This window comes from Saimiri boliviensis, chromosome 4 (assembly GCF_048565385.1).
Source record: "Saimiri boliviensis isolate mSaiBol1 chromosome 4, mSaiBol1.pri, whole genome shotgun sequence".
NCBI classification, from domain to species: Eukaryota; Metazoa; Chordata; class Mammalia; order Primates; family Cebidae; genus Saimiri; species Saimiri boliviensis.
Window position 1 is genome coordinate 132,172,089 of NC_133452.1, and position 20,326 is coordinate 132,192,414.

The 20,326-nt window shown below is 40.6% G+C and overlaps 1 pseudogene; it reads left to right on the top strand.

The window, feature by feature from the left end:
* Positions 1 to 491: 491 nt before the first annotated feature.
* LOC101039572 (E3 ubiquitin-protein ligase RNF181 pseudogene) overlaps positions 492 to 20,326 on the top strand; it is a 30,996-nt pseudogene continuing 11,161 nt past the window's right edge.

A 20,326-nucleotide genomic window follows, 5' to 3' on the forward strand; every position in this document is an offset into this window, starting at 1 on the left:
CCTAGTAGTAAACAGTGTTAAATCAGTAGGTATGAAGTATAAAGAAGAGCATTGCTTCAAATTCCTCTTTTCTTAAAGGAATTTTAGTGATGCTAGAATTAGCAACTTGCTGCATTAATTATTAAGATGACAAGTTGAAATTGGTAACAGTAAGTGTTTGGTATAAAAACCCACAGTCCTCCATTTTGTCCCTCACTTCCTGGAGTCCGCCTGCAGACCCTATTCTGCCTGGTAGCGCAGGGCGACCAATCACTGCTCAGCCTTAACCCGCCAAACCTAAAGCCAACCCCCATCCCCCACCCCGTGGCAGTTGCAGTAGTCTGCCTAGAAACAAGACAGCCAATAAAATTCAAACCTAAGCCCGCCAAGAGGTGACCAATCCCCTTCTGGCACGCAGAAAACCCTCCTCTGCTCTCCCTTCCACCAATCACTCCGCAACACCTCGCCTAAACAGGCCGCTGCCCCTATAAAAACCCTCTCCGGCAGCTGCTGGGTGCAGCTCAGCTCCCCTCCCGCCTGGGTTGCCCGCAGATCCCAATAAACCTGGACTCGGCTTAACAACTCCTCGCTCTCATTTGCTTTGGGAAGGGTCTCTGCGGGTCGCACAGTAAGTTTTAAAGAGAAATCTGAAAACATCTCTGGAAGCAGAGACTTAAATAATATATTTGAACCATGTGCTTAAAGCCACAGGAGAATAGCTAGCAATTGAGTTTTTAAGCTAAGTTTATGGACTTTAAACTGGCAAACTGTTTTGAAAACAGTTACTAGCTGAGCAAAGACTATCTCTAATCAGTCCTATGCATATGTTTTTTACCACACATAAAATTTTCTTTTACTTTCTGAGAATGGGCTTGAAATTTTTACTTTTTAACTTAACTAATATTATGTAATTTGCTTTGAAGTTCTCCTTTAAAGTGAGTGGTTTTACATGCTTAGCCTTTAATTGCTTTGTAACTAATTCCTGGGCCTTCTTTTATAGCTGATTGAAATTTATTATCTAAATTTACAAAATTATGGGTCAGGCTTGTGCCAGTATTTTTGCCTTTTAAGATAGAAAACAGGTTTTGCAACTTATCAGTTAAACTTATCAGTTAGTTAGGAAATTTTTTTCTACTGAGGAGCAAATCCATATGGCTTGCTTCTAAATGTTCCTTACTAATTCATGGACTAGCTGTAATTTTTTTCCCCAGAGGTTACTGTTTTACTTAAATTAGATTTTAAAAGAGTCACATTTAAAGGTAGGGTTGAAATAATAGTGGCTAATAATTAGAAAAAATTTTTTTACAAATCCTTAAATTTTACTTAAATTTTAGTAAAGAATTACAATTTGGGAAGTTACTTGTTTACAAAGAACACACAAAATTTCACCATGGGACATCTGTGGAGCCAGATGCAGCAGTGCGGGGCTGTGCAGGCCCCAGTGCTGGCCCTACCCAGGTGCTTTTTGTTTTCTCATGATGCCGGGGCAGTAATTGCTGGCATTGGGCAGAGCCTGTTGGCTTGAAAGCCTCTGAGCTTTCCCTGAGCTTTGTCCCATTACCCCCACCCGTGTACTTGGCTACAGGAGGCACCTTTCACTTGCTCTGCTCCCTCCTCCTGTCCAGGCCTAGCTGCCGGCCTGGGTGGAGCTTCCTGCTGGGGCTTACCCCTCACACTTTGATTTTTCCTTTCCAATCTCTTACTGAGATTGGAATATCCCTAGCTCCTTCTTTATAAAGCAATGAAAGACAAAGAAAGCAACAGAAGAACTAAGAAAGCACAAATTCATTGAAAACAGCTGACAGAGATTAACATTAATTTCCCCTTTTTTGAGGAGCTGCCAAAGCAGACTCAAATAAGCCTCATGCCTGTTGGACCTTTGTCTCATTTGTTACCCTGATGCTTCTGAGTTTCCCTTGTTACTCACCATGGAGATTGCTTTAAGAATACTTGGGTGTCCTCCAACTTAGTTCCACATTCTGCAGCCATAACTCTGGTGACCCTTTGTCTTGGGTTCAAGCTCCACGTGGGCACTACTTGCCGAGACCAGCTTGGTTGGGTAGATCCCAACCCAGGCAGCACTGAAGGAATTAACAAACAGACACAGAGACAGAGAGCAAAAAGATATGAGACAGACAGTGGGCCTCAGCATTCCCAACTGAGAACCTCGAACAGAGACTGACACACACATTTATTGACAGGAAGGAAGTTATAATCATCATTTAATTAAAAACATACTTCACAGGGAACAAAGCATTCTTTAGTGGCAAGAAACAGGCTCTGGTGCACTTATCTACTGCAGCTGGAATATGCTGTTAAGGCACATGTTGCTCATGCCATTGATTATGGTTCAGAACCTCCCCCCTCCCAGCAGCCAGGCTTAGGACCTGCTCTCAGATGCTGCCAACAAGGTTTGTCAAAGATCATAGTTGGAGGTGTGTGGTCTTGTTACTGGGTTTTATATTTGATTTCATTGGTCTATGTGTCTGTTTTTATACCAGTACCATGCTGTTTTGGTTACTCTAGCTCTGAAGTATAGTTGAAATCAGGTAGCATAATGCCTCCAGCTTTGTTCCTTTTGCCTGGGATTGCTTTGGCTATTTGGGCTATTTTTTGGTTCCATGTAAAATTTAAAAGTTTTTTCTAGTTCTATGAAGGTCAATGGTAGGAATAGCATTGAATCCATACATTACTTTGGGCAGTATCACCATTTTCATGATATTAATTTTTCCTATCTATGAGCATAGTAAGTCTTTCCATTTGTTTGCATCATCTGTTATTTCTTTGAACGGTGTTTTGTTGTTCTACTTGTAGAGATCTTTGACGTCCCAAGGTCACTGTATTCCTATGTATTTTATTCTTTTTGTGGCAATTGTGAATGGGGGTTCGTTCCTGATTTGGCTCTCAGCTTGTCTGTTGTTGGCATGTAGAAATGCTAGTAATTTTTGCACACTGATTTTGTATCCTGAGACTTTGCTGAGGTTATTTATCAACTTATGAAGCTTCTGGGATGAGACTATGGGTTTTTCTAGATATAGAATTATGTCATCTGCACAGAAGTAGTTTGACTTCATTTCTTTCTGTTTGAATACCTTTTATTTATTTCACTTGCCTGATTGCCCTTGCCAGAACCTCCAATACTATGTTGAATAGGAGTAGTGAGAGAAGGCAGCCTTGTCTTGTGTCTGTTTTCAAAGGGAATGATACCAGCTTTTGCCCATTCAGTATGATGTTGGCCCTGGGTTCATCATAGATGGTTTTTACTATTTTGAGGTCTGTTCCTTCAATACTTAGTTTATTGAGAGTTTTTAAAAACATGAATAGATGCTGAAGTTTGTCAAGAGTCTTTTCTTCACCTAGTGAGATAATCATGTGGTTTTCATCTTTAGTTTTCTTTATGTGATATACAGTTATTTGCATATATTGAACCAACCTTGCATCCTGGGGATGAAACCTACTTGATTGTGGTGGGTAAGCTTTGTGATGTACTGCTGAATTCCATTTACCAGCATATGGTTGAAGAATTTGTATCAATGTTTGAAAGTATTGGCCTGAAGTTTTCCTTTTTGTTTTTTGCTGCCCTAATAGAATGAGTTAGGAGGAGTCGTTCCTCCTCATTTTTTTGGGAGTAGTTTCAGTAGGAATGGTACCATCTCTTTTGCACATCCAATAGAATTCCCCTGTGAATCATCTGGTCTTGGGGCTTTTTTCATTTGGTAGGCTGTTTATTACTGCCTCAATTTTAGAAGTCATTATTTGTTCAGGGATTCAATTTCTTTCTGGTTCAGTCTTGATGGGTGGGGATATATATGTGTTCAAAAATTTATCCATGTCTTCTAGATTTTCTAGTTTCTGTGCATAGAGGTGTTTATAATATTTTCTGGTGGTTGCTTGTATTTCCGTGGGGTCAGTGGTAATGTTCCTCTTATTGTTTCTGATTGTGTTTATTTGAATTTTTTCTCTTTTCTTTTTATTTATCTAGGTAGTAGTCTATCTATTTCAGGCATCCCCAAACTATGGCCCGCGGGCCGCATGCGGCCCCCTGAGGCCATTTATCTGCCCCCCTACCGCACTTCAGGAAGGGGCACCTCTTTCATTGGTGGTCAGTGAGAGGAGCACAGTATGTGGCAGCCCTCCAATGGTCTGAGGGACAGTGAACTGGCCCCCTGCATAAAAAGTTTGGGGACGCCTGATCTATTTTATTAATTTTTAAAAATAACCTCCTGAATTCACTGATATTTCTAATGTTTTTTCGATGTCTCTGTCTCCTTAAGGAGATAATACCTTTGTTAATTTTTTTTTTGTTATTTCTCATCTTCTCCTAGGCTTGCGATATGTTTGCTCTTCATTCTCATATTCTTTTAGTTGTGATTTTAGGTTGTTGACTTTAGATCTTTTTTTAATTTTTTTTTTTTAATTTCTCATCTTCTCCTAGGCTTGCGATATGTTTGCTCTTCATTCTCATATTCTTTTAGTTGTGATTTTAGGTTGTTGACTTTAGATCTTTCTAACTTTTTGACACGGGCATTTACTGGTATACATTTCCCTCTTAACACTGCCTTAGCTGTTTCTGGTACATTGTATCTTTGTTCTCATTAGTTTCAAAGAACTTCTTGATTTCTGCCTTAATTTCATTACATACCCAAAAGTCATTCAAGAACAGGTTATTCAATTTCTATACAATTGTATGGTTTGAGTGAGTTTCTTATTCTTGATTTTGAATTTGATTGCCCTGTGGTCCCAGAGACTGTTATGATTTCAGTTATTTGGAATTTACTGAGGAGTGTTTTGCTTCTGACTGTGCAATCCATTTTAGAGTAAGTGCCATGTAGTAATGAGAAAAATGCGTATTCTGTTGTTTTGAGGGTGGAAAGTTCTCTGGATATGTATCAGATCCATGTGGTCCAGGGCTGAGCTCAGGTCCTGAATATCTTTGTCAATTTTCTGTCTTGATGATACATCTAACGTTGTCAGTGGGGAATTAAAGTCTCCCATTATTGCCGGGCAAGGTGGCTCACGCCTGTAATCCCAGCACTTTGGGAGGCTAAGGCAGGTGGGTCATCTGAGGTTGGAAGTTGGAGACCAGCATGGCCAACATGAAGAAACCCTGTCTCTACCAAAAATAAAAAATTAGTTGGGCGTGATGGCACATGCCTGTAATCCCAGCTACTGGGGAGGCTGAGGCAGGAGACTCCCTTGAACCTGGGAGGTCGCAGTCATAATGAGCTGAGATTGCCCCATTGCACTTCAGCCTGGGCAATAGGAGTGAAACTTAGCCTCAAAAATAAATAAATAAATAAACTCTCCCATGATTATTGTGTGAGATTCTAAGTCTCTTTGAAAGTCTCTAAGAATCTGCCTTATGAATCTCGGTGTTCCTGTATTGGGTGCATGTATATTTAGGATAGTTAGATCTCCTTGTTGAAGTGAACCCTTTACCATTACGTAATGCCCTTCTTTGCCTTTTTGATCTTTGTTGGCTTAAAGTCTGTTTCAACAGAAACTAGGATTGCAACCTTGGCTTTTTTCTGTTGTCCATTTGCTTGGTCAATTTTCCTCCATCCCTTTATTTTGAGCCTGTATGTGTCGTTGCATGTGAGATGAGTGTATTGAAGAGAACATACTGATAGGTCTTGGTTATTTATCCAGCTTGCCACTCTGTGTCTTTTAAATGGGGCATTTAGCCCATTTACACTTAAGGTTAGTATTGATACATATGGATTTGATCCTGTCATCATGATGTTAGCTGGTTACTTTGCAGACTTGCTTATGTGGTTGCTTTATTGTGTCACTATTCTGTGTACTTGCTTGAGTGTGTTTTTGTAGTGGCTGCTAACTGTCTTTCCTTTCCAAATTTAGTGCTTCCTTCAGGAGTTCTTGTAATGCAGGGCTGGTGGCAATGAATTCACTTGGCATTTGTTTGTCTGAAGAAAATCTTATTTCTCCTTTACTTCTAAAGCTTAGTTGGGCTGGATATGAAATTCTAGGTTGGAAATTCTTTTCTTTAAGAATGTACAATATTGGCTCTCAATGTCTCTGGCTTATAGTGTTAGTCTGATTGGCTTCCCTTTGGAGGTGACCTGGCCTTTCTCTCTGGCTGTCCCTAATGCTTCTTCTTTCATTTCCAACCTTAGAGAATTTGATGACTATGTGTTTTGGGGATAATCTTCTCATGGAGCAACTTACTGAGGACCTCTGCATTTGTGAATTTTAATGTCAGCCTGTCTAACTAGGTTGGGGAAGTTCTCTTGGATGATATCCTGAATTGTTTTTCAAATTGCTTCCATTCTTCCCATCTCTTTCAGGTACATGAATCATTCATAGAATCACTTTTATACATAATCCCATGTTTCTGGGAGGTTTTTTTCATTCCTTTTTATTCTTTTCTCTCTATTCTTGTCTTCCTGTCTTATTTCAGAAAGCCAGGCTTCAAGCACTGAGATTCTTTCCTCCATTTGCTCTATTGTGCTATTAATATTGTGAGTGCACTATGAAATTCTTATAGTATATTTTTCAGTTCTGTCGGGTTGGTTACACTCTTTTTTAAACTGGATATTTTGTCATTCAGCTCCTGCAATATTTTATCATGATTTCTAGCTTCCTTGCATTGGGTTACAGTGTACTCTTTTAGGACAGTGAAATTCATTCCTATCCATATTTTGGATTCTACATCTGTTGTTTTAGCCATCTCAGCCTTAGCCTGGTTCTGAACCCTTGCTAGCTTTTTGGTTTTCAGCATTCTTGTGCTGATTCTTTTTTGTCTCTTTGGGCTTATCTACCTTCAATCTTTGAGGTTGCTGACTTTTGAATGGGTTTTGTTTTTCTCCTCTTTTGTTTTGTCTTTTAAGTCTGACCACTTTTCTGTAGGACTGCTGCGGTTTGCTGGGAACCTGCTCCTCAGATTTCCCAGTACCTAGAGGTATCGCCAGAGAAGGTTATGTCACAGCAAAGATGGCAGTCTGTCCCTTCCTCTGGGAGCTCTGTCTCAGGGAATTACAGGCCTATTGCCAGCCCAAACATGTCTGTGGGAGGTGCTGGAGACCCTGGTTGGGAGATCTTGCCCAGTCAGGAGGAACAGCACTGTAGACCTGTTTTAAAACATAATCTGGCCATGTTTTTTGTAGAGTAGCTATGCTGTGCTCGGAGTCTGTTTTGACCCCTGGTTTCTTTGGACACTCTGAAGCTTGAAGGCTGGAATGGCATAGTCAACCAAACAGGAAAGTCAGAGGCCCACCCCGCACTGAAGAGCTCCGTCCCAGGTAGGTGCAACGCTGCTGCAGGTGGCTGGAATTCCCAGCCGAAAGAATCTCACCCTGTGAAGCCATATGGAAGTGGGGCCTGCAGTGGATTCAGCCTCTTTCCTGGGGGTATGTGTGGGGGTTTAACCTTCCATTTTGCCGGAGTTGCAGTTACTTGTGCCAGGGAGCCAGAAACCTGGAGTATCTAAAGCTCCATGGGTTGAGTTGTTTCCTTGATTAATCCCAATGCAAGTACCTGAATGTTTCAGTTGAAAGTGCTGTATTTACTTGTACCTATCATTCCTCCCCACGAGAAAAGGCAAAAATGAATAGGTGGAATCCAGTTGAACTGATTCTATTTAGAAAAATAGTAAGCCAAATGCAATACTGCATTTCTGGAGGGAGTACAGGGATTAGTGCCATCACCAAAAGGTTAAAATATGCAGGCAAAACAATTCCCATCAGATGCCCATTCAACTCGTTTATTTGATAAGTGTGGAAAACAGATGAATTTTAAAGATTTTACTTTCAATTGCCAAGACCAGTAATACATGTACACTGCCCTACTGCAGGGATATATCGATTCTGCAGCCCTATATTATAATTTAGTCTGCAAGAAACTTGATCATGTTTCCCATCCTTAAGACACTGCTCTGACCCATTCCATGGATGACATTATGCTGACTGGATCTAGTAAACAAGAAGAAGCAATTACTCTAGACTTATTAAAAATGTTTGTGTGTCAGAGCATGAGAAATGTATCTGATAAAAATCAGGAGCCCCCCGAACCCCCGGTAGAAATTTCTAGGGGTCCAGTGATGGGGGCACATTAAGATAGTCCTTCTAAGATGACAGATAATGTGTTGCATCTGGCTCCTCCTACAACCAAAAGCAGGCACAACACCCACTGCACTGTCATTTCAGAGGCAGCATGCTCCTCATTTGGGTGTGCTACTCTAGCCCATTTACTGAGGGATCTGACCTGAAAAACTGCCAGTTTTGAGGGGCTCAGAACGTAAAAGACTCTGCAACAGGTCCAGGATGCTGTGCAAGTTACTCTGCCACTTGAATAAAATGATCCAACAGACTGAATTGACAGAGGCAGACTGAATTGACAGAGACCTACTTGGAGCCTTTGGCAGCCTCCTATAAGTGAATCACAGAGAATAATTTTAGATGCATGCTAGGAGAGAAAAGGTAATGTTGCAGGACTGGGAGCTGTGAGCAAAGCCCTGCCAACCTCTGCAGATAGCAACTCCCCTTTTGAGAAAAGCTTTTGGCTTGCAACTGGGCCTTAGTAGAGACTGAATGAGTCACTATGGACCACCAAATGGCCATGTGACCTGAGCTCCCCATCATTAATTGGGTGTTGTCTGACCCACAAGCCATAATGTTGAGTGTGCACAGCAGCACTCCATCAGCTAAAGGAGTGCAGGTTGAAGTACAGGAGATCAGGTTGAAGGAAGCACTGAAGGCACAAGTACATGACACCAGGAAATGTCCCACATGCTCATGGCTCCCAGTTCTGCTACATTACCTTTCTCCCATAGCCTGTATCTATAGCCTCATAGGAGAGTTCCTTAAAATTAGTTGACTCAGGAAGGGAAAACTAAGATCTGTGGATAGATAGTTCTGTATGATATGCAGACATCCCTTCTGTGATGTCCCTGAAGAACTGTGTTGAAGGGAGACATTCCCAGTAGACAGAACTTTGAGTAGTGTAGCTGGTTATTAATTTTGCTTGAAAAGAGAAATAAACACAGATGTGACTGTATATGGGTTCATAGGCTATAGCCAATGGCTTGATGGATGGTCAGAGAATTCTAAAGAACATGATTGGAAAATTGTTGGCAAGAGGTTCTGGGGATAAGGTATGTTGACAGACCTTTCTAAATGTGCAGATATCTCTTACATGACTAATTCCAAATGGTGACCTCAGCAGGAGAGGTTTTGATAAAGTAGATAGGATGACTCATTGTTTGTATACCTGTCATCCTCTTTGATTAGTGGACTCATTAACAAAATGGCCACGGTGGTACGGGTGGAGATCATGTGTGGGCTCAGTAACATAGATTTCTACTCACCAAAGCCCCACCTGGCTACAACCACTGCTGGATATGTACCAAATCTGCCATCAGCAGAACCTACGCTAAGTCTCCAATATTACGCCATTCCTGGAGGTGATTAGCTAGCCACTGGAGCAGTTTGATTACATTGAACAATTACCATCGTGAAAGAAGCAGGGGTTTGTTCTTCCTGAAACAGATGTTTCCTCTGGATACAAATTTATGTTCCCTGCAAGTAGTGCTTCTGCCAAAGCAATATTCATGGACTTTAGAATGCCGTATCTACTATGTGGTATCCTACACAGTGTTGCTTGGGATTAAGCAATTCACTTCACAGAAAATTAAGTGCCACAATGGGCCCATGAAATTCACAGGTCTTCCTGTGTTCTCCATCATCCTGAAGCAGCTGGTTTTACAGAAGGGCAGTATGGCCTTTTGAGCATGCAGTTACTGTGAATGTGTGGGTTTTTATACAACTCTCTCCAGAATTGCATATGCTCTGAATCAGCATCCATCGTATGGTGCTGTTCATCCCATAGCCAATATCCACGTGTCCAGAAATTACCAAATAGAAATGGGAGTCACAAGATTCACTATTACCTATGGAGTTCCACTTGCAAAATCTTTGCTTCCTGTCCCCACAACCTTATGTCCTGAGGGTCTAGAGGTTTTCCAAAGGGAGGAATGCTCCCTCAGGAGACACAGAAATGATTCCACTGAGCTGGAAGCTAAGGCAGCCACCCAGCTCCTTCAGCTCCTCATGCTTCTGAATCAACAGACAAAGGAAGGGGTTACTGCACTGTCTGGGGTGATTGGTCCTGCATCAGGGGGAAATTGGTCTGCTACTAGACACTGGTAGCAAATAAGACTGTTTGGAACACGAGGTGTTAGAGCATCTCTTAGTCATACTCTGTCCTATAATTAAAGTCAATAAGAACTACAACAGCCTAAGTCAGGCAGTACTACTAATGACCCATACCCTTCAGGAGTGAATATCTGAGTCACACAAGCAGGAAAAGAAACCCAATCAGCTGAGGGACTTGCTGAAAGTAATGGAAATATGGTATGGTTAGTGAAAAAGCTATTTACAAATACCAGTTGTAGCCAGCATGGTGGAACATGCCTGTGATCCCAGCACTTTGGAGGCTGAGGTGGGTGTATTGCTTAAGTCTAGGAATGTGAGACCAACCTGGGCAACATGCTGAAACTCCATCTCTACTGAAATAAATACAAAAAATTTGTCAGTCTTGGTGGTGTGCTTGTAGTCCCAGCTACTAAAGAGATTGAGGTAGGAGGATCACTTGTTCCCAGCAGGTGGAGGTTGCAGTGAGCCAAGGTAGTGCTACTGCACTCCAGCCTGGTCTAAGAACAAGACCCTGTTTCAAATAAATAAGTAAATATATAAATAACCAGCTGTAACCATGTGACCAGTTACAGAAATTGAGATGGTAAATGTTCCATTACTTCCTTATTTTTTATAAAGATATTTATGTCTGTGTATATACATATCCATACATGTATTAAGCAAATGCCTTTGTTTTCATGGTTTTCTTATCTTACAATAAAACATAAGATGTGTTAATAATAGTTCCCTTTTATTAATGATGGTTTAACTTTTATTAAAAATGGTGTTTACAGTATATCAGAGAAGAGTGCATATCATGCATTCAGTTTGAATCTTTTTCTGGGGAAAGGGTTAGTGTGTTTTTAGTTGGATGTAAGATAGTTGTATTATCATTGGCAAAAGTATGACTTTATAATTCTTTTTATTTGGAGACTAAGTATAGTTTAAAAAAATGTTTATGGGTGCCAAGTTCACAAGCATGGGCTGGGATGGTTGGTCTTATGTGTTAATTTGACTAAACCATAGTACCTAGTTATTTAATCAAACACTAAATGTATATGTTGCTATGATGGTGTTTTGCAGTTGTGATTAAAATCTGATATCAATTGATTTTTTTTTTTTTTTTTTTTTCCTGAGATGGAGTCTCACTCTGTCACCCAGGCTAGAGTGCAATGACATGATCTTGGTTCACTGCAACCTCTACTTCCTGGGCTCAACTGATTCTCCTGCCTCAACCTCCCAAGTAGCTAGGATAATAGGCATGCGTCATCACCACACTCAGCTAATTTTGTATTTTTAGTAGAGATGGGGTTTCACCATGTTGGTCAGACTGGTCTCAAACTTCTGACCTCAGGTGATCCACTTGCCTCAGTCTCTCAAAGTTCTGGGATTACAGGTGTGAGCCACTGTACTTAGCCTCAGTTGATTTTATGAAAACGAAATTACCCTAAAAAATGTGAATGAGACTTTTTGAATGAGTTGAAGGCCTTTGGGCAAACTATGAGGCTTCCAAGACAAGAAAACATTCTGCCTCAAGATGACAGTAGCAACTACAGTTTAGGTTACCAGTCTGCCAGTCTGGTCTACAAATATTAGACTGATGACTGCAACATAGTGACTTTCCAGTCTGCCAGGCTACTAAGGTGTAATATGTGACATCAATAACTTAAAATTAGGGGTGGAAATAGATGTAAAGAAGCAGAGTTTTCTTTTCTTTCTTTTTTTTTTGAGGAGGGACTTGATCCACTGCTGGCTGTGAAGGCCACGAAGGTTTGCCCCAGGAAGTAGAAACTTCAAGTGCTGGATTCACGGGATGTTGATGAAAGAAGCATAGTTTTCATATGTGATTGAAGTTGGTTTGAATTCAAGATTGTTATAACTATATTGTTCCATGTAATACTACAGTAATCACAAGCAAAATATGCATAAAATATACACAAAAGAAAATGAGAATGCAATTAAAACATATCACTAGAAAAAAAACACAGGATCTGAGAGCTGTGTCAGATGGCTGGGCAGCCATGGCATCCTATTTCAATAAACACGAGCCATTGGACCCCAAGCAGGAGACTCGAACCAACATGCTGCTGGAACCCGCGAGGTCACTTTTCAATAGGATGGGCTTTGAAGACTTGGGGTTGGTAGTAGATTGGGACCACCACCTGCCTCCATCAGCTGCCAAGACTGTTGCAAACCTCCCCAGGATAATTGTCAGAGGCTCTCAGGCTGAGCTCAAGTGCCCTGTGTGTCTTTTGGAATTTGAGGAGGAGGACACTGCCATTGAGATGCCCTGCCATCACCTCTTCCATTCCAGCTACATTCTGCTCTGGCTAAGCAAGACAAATTCCTGTCTCTTGTGCCACCATGAGCTGCTTATTGATGATGATACTTATGATGAGCACAGATGAGATAAAGTTCAAAAACAGCAGCAGCAGCATCGACTGGAGAACCTTCAGGGAGCCATGTACATGTTAGGAGGCTGGGGCTGAGCGCCGGCCCTCTGTGTCTTCATTACAAACCTTGAATCTTCATTAAAGGTTTCTTTACCACCCCGCACCCCCCCAAAAGAAAAAATAAACACAAAGAAAGGTTGGAATAAAGGAGATGAGGGATGAAAGCGTTATAAGACATGCATAAAACCAACATCACAATTACAGAAGGAAGTCCTTCCTTATCAGTAATTATTTGAAACGTAAATGGATTGAACTCTCCAAGCAGAACTCAAAGATGATCACAATGGATAGAACAAAAAGAGTCTTGTCATATGGTGGCTACAAGATCCTCATTTTGGACCTAAGGAAACACACAAGTTGAAAGTTAAAGGACAGAAAAGATATTCATGAAATTCTTAGTAACTAAGAATTTTTTAGGATCTCTCATAGGGTTCTATGTGTTGGCTGGGCTCAGATGATGGCCTGGGAGTTTTACATGGTTCAGGGGTGGAAGTGGAAGGAACCAGATGCAGGTAGAATGGTTAATAGCAGTGCCTAGAACTGAGATAACCATGCTTCTGCCACATTTATTGGCTAATATATCAGACCTGTTTATGTTTCAGAGGGTGGAGAGACCTTACCTCTTGATAAGGGAGTGGTGGGTCAAACTAGTATGATGGAAGATATTTTTGCAGCCCTCTTTGGAAAATACATGCAATCAAAAACATCTATTTGCCAAAAAGGAAGACCACCATCACAGCTTACCTTCCCCTCAAGTCTAAGCCCTGTGATTCTATAGTATCCTGGGGAAGGATCATGTCTTAGGAAGTAGGTGTGGAGTCGAAGCTATAAATAAAGCCCCATCTACAGCCATAATTTCACCTTATTTTGATGAAATTTTGTGCCACTTTTGGTAAAATGGGGGCTTGCAAATCTCTCTTCAGGGATCCCTCCAGTGGGAGAATAAAGTGCCTCCCTCCTCCACAGTTCTGCTTTACAGATAAGTGGATCTAGGTCTCAGTTTCAATTATTTAAAACACCAGAGACTTGGATGTGTGCATGCCATAAAATGGTGAAAGAATGCTCTCTGTCACTTTCCCTTCTCTCACTCACCGCGCCGTGAAAAAGAACCTGCTCTACCTTGACCTTTTGAATGGGGAGGAGGATCACACTCCTGCTTAACCTTCAAGCTTTCAGAGCTAAACCTGTTGCCCAAGCAGAATGGTTCATTATAAAGACTAAACCCTACACCAAGAGCTCTCCCTTCCCCTATCGTAACAGAAACTAAATCCCATAAAAAGGCCCAGAGTAATCTTGGCTCAAAAATTTCAGTATCACGTCCTTTCCACCAAAATGAAGCCAACATATTCATCACAATATGGAGTATTGATAAGGATAAAAATAATTACCACAAAAATTTGACAAATATGTTCTTTTTATTACATCAACTTCTTTGACCTGCAAATACAAAGAAAATAAGCCTTCACAGCAGGAAAAGCTTTTCCTCTAGCAGAGAATCCTCTTTCCAGTTGAAAAGCTGGAACCAGAATCACTAGAATGGAGCAAGACTTTTAGGAATGACACAGCACTGGGCCTTGGGGTAGCCAGAGTTACAGATGGCTCACCTGCTGGCTGACACCAACTTTTTGGCTCTCCTTTTTTTGGTTCTCATTGCAAGAAAAAAAAGTTTCAGAGTATTAAGAGACATAGTCAAGCCAAAGAGATTTACTTTATTTTATTCTTTAGACAATGCAATCTCAAGGATAATCCAGACTGTTATGGGCCAAATTGTATTTCCCAAATTAACATGTTGATGTCCTAACCCCCAGTAGCTGAGAAAGTGACTACATTTGGAGAGGTCTTTAAGGAGGTAAATAAGATAAAATGAAGTCATATGAATGTGCCCTAATTCAATGTGACTAGTGTTTTTATAAAAAGAGAAGATTGGGCCAGGTGCAGTGGCTCATGCCTGTAATCCCAGCGCTTTGGGAGGCTTAGGCAGGTAGATCATGAGGTCACGAGTTCAAGACCAGCCTGGCCAAGAGGTGAAATCCCATCTCTACTAAAACTACAGAAGTTAGCTGGGTGAGGTGGCAGGCACCTGTAATCCCAGCTACTTGGAAGGCTGAGGCAGGAGAATGGCTTTAACCTCGGTGGCAGAGGTTGCAGGGAGCCAAGATCACACCACTGCACTCCAGCCTGGGTAACTGAGCGAGACTCCATCTCAGGAAAAAAAAAAAAAAAAAAAAAAAAAAAAAAAAAGGAGAAGATTAGGCTACAGACAGATACAGAGAAATGACCATGTGAAGACATAGAGAGAACACATCTACAAGCCAAGGAAAGAAGACACAGAAGAAATTAGCATTGCCAACACCATCATCTTAAACTTTTAGCCTCCAGAACTGTGAGACAATGAATTTCTGTTGTTTAAGTCACTCAGTGTGTGGTACTTTGTTGTGGCCACTCTAGCAAATTAAAACAAACATATGACCCTGCCCAATGCAGAGTTTTGCCTGACTCCACTCTGGCTCCAATTTGATCAAGGTCTATATACTCTGGGACCTTTCCATTTCCTCATCAGACATGACAACGAATGCCATGTCCAGCTCCTGGGGTCCCTGATTGCAGTGAGAGGCAGCTTCTAATGGGGAAGAGCTTTGGGGTGACCAAGGCCTCATAGACTTTATTTCTGTTGGGCCACTTGGCTTCCATATCCTGACCACAATGATCCATGGGACTGGATTCACCTGATGTTCATGTCTTCTTTTCTTGGGCTTCGACAAGTGGTCTCTGGTTGAGATGGAGGGAAAGGACACAGGGATTCAAAATCTCTGACTGCCCAGTGGCATCCCATCATTTCCACTCAGAGACAACACAGCCACTTCACTAAATTCCTGAGGACGTGGCCAACGTAAGTAACAGAGCACAGGAAGGTGCCTTGAACAGAGTTCCATGGAAGGGTGGCTGGCACTCTCTAGATTCTTTGTCTACACCTGTTGGGCTCTCGTTAGCATGAAATATTCCAGAGGCAGCCACATTCTAAGCTTGTATCCTTAAAGCAAAGTGTGTGAAGGTCTTAGCCCTGGCCAAATGAGCACTGAATTCAAGAGAGACCGGGATCTCTTGTAAATATTGGGACACTTTACTCCTGAATCTTGAATCCTGAATCCTGGAAGTCAGTTTCTAACTAGGAAGGCAGGCATCATTATATCTGGTCTACCTCTGTGAGGCCTCTTGTCCCTCTGCCCTTCGCATCTCTCTACCCCATTAATCCCCGAACAGATAGAAACATTCTGCCTTCTTTGATGCCTCTTGCTATAAACTTCAATGGCATTTGATTGAATTAATATATGAAATCAACTTTAATAAAAAATGAGGTTTAAAGAATGGCATTTGACATAGGTTTAGAATGAATAAATGGATCAAGTAATAAATTTTGAGAAAATACATGTAAAACTTATCTACACAAGAATTAAATGTCTTTTAATGCATCAGACACCACCAGGTGTCTGATAATGCATAAGGCACCACCAGGGCTGACCACGCCCAATGCATCACTGAGCATTTTGGACACAGAGCAATCAAGATGACTCCATATTCTGAGAACACAGGCAGAGCCTGTGGCATTCCAGTAATCTCTGCCCTGCAAGGCTTTTCCTTCTTGCAAGCTCCCATTTGCAAAGACCCTCTCGTGTCTTGTGAGCAGAGGTCGCCTCCCTTCTCAGAGATCTTACACAAGTCCCCTTTATGAGAACCTCATGCAGCCTCCATGTTAAAAAGGCATTCCTGGGACCAAAGCAGTATTTCCTGCTCTGCAGCCACCCTGCAGTGTTCCACGGTTTCACAGTGCTCTCAGATGGTCTTTACCTTAGGCCTCCTGTTACCGCTTCATTTCTAGTTTACTGCACCAATATTTGATATAGCTGAGTTTGGGATATAAACTTCAGTGTACAATAAGCAAAGCAAGCTGGTAATTCTTTAACTAGAAATAATATAGATCTGCCCCTGGCCATCTTGATCCACAAATTCCCAATGGCATTTTATTAACTTGACTGTGGAATTAATAAATGATTCTAAATTAATACAAAAAAGTGGAATCACAAATGTGTGAATGCACATAAGTGTGAATGAAGGGCACTGCACACAAGAAAAAAAGGTGTGCACATGAAGAAATTCTTAATCCTAGGTTTTTACTGATCCCTCTGGTCAAGATGGGGTAAAAGTCCAAATATTTGCTTTCCTCACATGGTCAAATGATTCGGCATAAAAGACAACTGATTAAACACAATTGTCTGTGCTTTAAATATATTAGAAAAAAATAAATAGGGATAAATAATCCTACCATCGCTAAGATTTTGAGTTATAATAAAGCCTAGAAATGTGTCTTTTGTTTCCAATTGTAATGATTATAGGATTGCAGCATTTGGCTTTCAAAAGACCATTTAAAGCAACTCAAGGAAATTTTCTAACAAACTCTACAGCAGGACCACAATTAAACCTATGAGCAGTGGTAGAAATAAATAATGACACTGCCTTTAAAACTTCATTTTGAAAAATGTGTTTTGAAAGTGGCTGATTGGCTCCTAATTTAACCACTACCATTTGAGGTCATATGCTAGATTGGCAAAGTCATTAAGTTGTTGTAATTTTTTTTTTTTTTTTGAGATGGACTCTTGCTCTGTTGCCAAGCTGGATTGCAGTGGCGCGATCTCAGCTCACTGAAATCTCCACCTCCCATGTTCAAGTGATTCTCCTGTCTCAGCCTCCCGAATGGCTGGGACTACAGGTGCACAACACCACGCCCAGCTAATTTTTGTATTTTGAGTAGAGATGAAGTTTCACAGTGTTGGCCAGGATGGTCTTAATCTCCTGACCTGGTGATCCACCCGCATCAGCCTCCCAAAGTGCTGGGATTACAGGTGTGAGCCACCACGCCTGGCAAAGTCATTGTAAATTTTACGTATTTTATTTTTGTAATGCAAGTGCTTCTCTCTGCTATCTGATAAAATAAAATGTCAAGCTAGGCATGGTGAAGCATGCCTTGTAGTCCCAAGTATTCATGAGGCTGAAGCAGGAGGATTCCTTCAGTCTAGGGGTTCAAGGCTGCAGCAAGCTATGATGGTACCACTGTGCTCCAGTCTGGGCAACAGAGTGAGAATAAAATGCTAATGTAAAATCTTAGTGTTAGCAGTTCAACCTTGAACTAATTATGTGAGATCCTATTTGAGAGAAGCTGTTATGTATAATGAAGTTTGGAGAATCTTAACAAGAAGTAAATGCCAGTCTTGTTTCTAATTTACAAACTAAAAGGAAATTCCATAGACCTTTAATGCTAAGCCAAATCACTGTAGAATGAATGACAAAAAATTATCATACAAAATGTAACCAGCTGCTAGGTGTATCTGAATATTAATTAGAAAAAAAGATGAAAGAAAGACATGTTCTAGAAAATAAAAACTGTAAAAGAACTGTAAAAGCTTATCAAGCCCTTGGCTGGAGTTACACAAAGTTGCTACTCATCTCTGCATTGAGATGAGCATAGTGGCTACTTCTTAAAGTTGATACCAGGATTAAATGTGTTTTAATGCATCAAAAGCACTTAGAAAAGTACCTGAGATGTAGTAAGTTCCAAAGTTTCTGTAAATAAATAAAAACAGTATAAAAGTGATGCTAAATTCAAGGTCCTGATCCTTTCCTCAGGAGGCTAAGTGGGAGGATCACCTTAAGCCCAGGAGTTCAAGGGCACAGCAACTCCTGCCTGGGCAACAGAGTGAGGCCCCATATCTAAAAAATTAATTAATTAATTAAATGATGTTAACGTCAAATCTCACTGTTAGCAGTTCAACCTTGAACTGATTATTTGAGGTTTTTTTTTTTGTTTGTTTTTGTTTTTGTTTTTGTTTTTTTTTTAGATGACGTTTTGCTCTTGTTGCCCAGGCTGGAGTGCAATGACACAATTTCAACTCCCTGCAACCTCTGCCTCCCGGGTTCAAGCAATTCTCCTGCCTCAGCCTCCCAAATAGCTGGAATGACAGGCACCTGCCACCACGCCCAGCTTATTTTTGTATTGTTAGTAGAGACAGAGTTTCACCATGCTGGCCAGGCTGATCTCAAACTCCTGACCTCAGGTAATACACCAGCTTCAGCCTCCCAAATTGCTGGGATTATAGGCCACTGTGCCTGGCCTTGAGATCTTATCGGAGAGAAGCTATTGTGTACAATAAAACTTAGGGAATATCAACAAGAAGTAAATGCCAAGCTTGTTTCTAAATTAAAAACTAAAAGGAAATTCTATAAACCTTTGATGCTAAGCTGAATCGTGGTAGAATGAATGACCAATAATGATCCTACAAAACATACCAGCTGCTAGGTGTATCTGAATATTAATAAGAGAAAAGATGAATGTAAGAAATGTTCTAGGAATGAAAACTATAAAAGAGCTGTAGAAACTTATCAAAGTTCTTAAAACTGAAACAAGGATTAAATGTGTTTGAATGCATCAAAAGCACTTAGAGTGCCTGAGACATAGGAAGTGCTCAAGTCTCTGTAAATAAGTAAAATATATTTAAAAGTGATGCTAAATTCAAAGTCCTCTGCACATGCCCCAAAATTCTGTTCATCTTCCACTTACAATCCACAGTGAAATGCTTCTGATTAATTGAATGAAATGTGTGAGGTGTTTATCATCTTTTGCATTTAACCATTGGTACATTATACAACATTCTTCTCTTATGTTGCAACAAATAATTTACCAACGTAACACAGGCTTAACTTGTTTTTAATTTTTTAATTGGTTTATTTATTTTTTTGAGACAGAGTCTCGCTCTGCTGTCCAGGCTGGAGGGCAGTGGGGTGATCTCGGCTCACTGCAACCTCTGCCTCCTGGGTTCAAATGTTTCTCCTGCCTCAGCCTCCTGAGTGGCTGAGATTACAGGCTTGTGCCACCAAACCCAGCTAATTTTTGTATTTTTAGTAGAGACTAGGCTTTGCCATGTTGGTCAGGCTAGTCTCCAACTCCTGGTTTTAAAGGGGAAATCTATCAGAAAAAGAAACAAAAGTCAGGAAAACAAAAACAAAAACAAAACAGAAGTTTCCATACCAATTCCCACAGCAATAACAATCCCTTTGCTATCCTTAGAGTTCCCCCTCATCCCGATTTCGTAGTAATCCTGTTCATGCCTTTAAAATGTAACCATCATGCATATATCTCTAAAACAATGTAGGTTATCTTAAACTTCACATAAACTTTGAATTTTTTATATAAATGGAATCGTGCTATGTGTATTTTTATGAGACCTTATTTTAGCTCAAACATGTTTACTAAGTTGTTATAGGTGTCTCTAAAGGGTTCTTGTTTTATTATTTGTAGAATCACATTGAATAAATAAACCACACATTAATTCTTTTCTGTTTGTGGTCATTTTATTTTCAGTAAAAGTACACACAATGCTGTTATAAGCCTTCTTGCACATGTATGTTGGTGCACACGAACACTGGTGAACAATGTTGGAGCACAGATCTCCCACGATTTTATGCCTAGGAATGGAATTACTGGCGTATGTGTATAATATCCCACCCAAAGAGATGATGTCCTAGATAAAGTGACTGTACCAATTTGCACTATGGCAAGCAGTGTGTAGCAACTCTTGATGGTCCATATTCTCACCAATATTTGGAATAGTCAGTGATTTTAATTTAGAAATTCTAGTGGCTTTGTCATGACATCTCATTAGGTTTCTTTGATCACACTTTATTAAGATATAAATC